Source organism: Mus pahari, chromosome 9 (assembly GCF_900095145.1).
Source record: "Mus pahari chromosome 9, PAHARI_EIJ_v1.1, whole genome shotgun sequence".
Classification (NCBI taxonomy): Eukaryota; Metazoa; Chordata; class Mammalia; order Rodentia; family Muridae; genus Mus; species Mus pahari.
Genome location: NC_034598.1, coordinates 48,309,093 through 48,310,288, shown reverse-complemented (window position 1 = coordinate 48,310,288; position 1,196 = coordinate 48,309,093).

Below are 1,196 nucleotides of genomic sequence, written 5' to 3'. Positions count from 1 at the left end.
AGAGAGAGAGAGAGAGAAACATTCATATACACAAAATAAACATTTAAAAAACATGAATGGATATAGATAGTGGTGGCACACACCTTTAATCCCAGCACTCAAGAGGCAGAGACAGACAGACAGATGGATCCCTATAATTTAGAGCGTACCTGATCTACATTGTAAGACCCTGTCTCAGAAAACCAAAGGAGAGGAAACAAAACAAGATAACGGCTTGACTTTAGCTACTTAAAGAACAAATCTCAAGAGTCTGTGTGGTGTGTGGGAGAGCACTGGACAGAGAACCAGAATCAGGTGACAGATCCTCCATGGCCCTGCCTGAGCTCCATCTCCTCTGATGTCACCATAGCCAGGGCTTGTGAGATCTTGATAAAAGCATAAACTGGAATAAAAAACACAGTGGGAGGAAAGAGCGGATTCCTGAAAGTTGTCCTCTGACTTCCACCTGCTTTCCCACACATACAAATAATCAAACATAGTTTTTTTTTCAAAAAAGATTTATTTATTCTATGTGTATGAGTATTTATTAAAGTTTTATTTATTCATTTTATGTATATGAGTACATTGTAGTTGTCTTCAGACACACCAGAATAGGATGTCAGAACACACTGTATACGGTTGTGAGCCACCGTGTGGTTGCTGGGAATTGAACTCAGGACCTCTGGAAGAACAGTCAGTGCTCTTAACCGCTGAGCCATCTCTCCAGTCCCCCAAATGTAGTTTTAAACTAAAATAAATTAATAAATTAATACTTGGGTAATAAGCAGAACAAAGCTAGGCTAGTGGCTCAGGTCATCGCAGTGCTCTGGAGATTACAGAAGATCGTTTGACCCTGAGGTGCAGAGCTAATCTCAGCCACACAGTTTTACGTGTGTGAGTGTTTTGCCTACAGGTATGTCTGTGTACTACTTGGGCTTCCGGTATGGTCACGGACTGGGAGAGGGAGCTGAATCCCCTAGAACTGGAATTACAGATGGTTATGAGCCACCATGTTGGGGCTGTGAATTGAACCTGGATCCTCTGAGAGAATAGTCACTGTTCTTAACCACTGAGCTTCGTCTCCATATACACACCCCAACTCTGTCTCGTCTCTCCTGTTCCTCCTCTCCCCCCTCTTCCTCCTCCTCCTCTTCCTCCTTCTTCTTCCTCCTCCTCCTCTTCCTCCTCCTCCTCTTCCTCTTCCTCCTCCTCCTCCT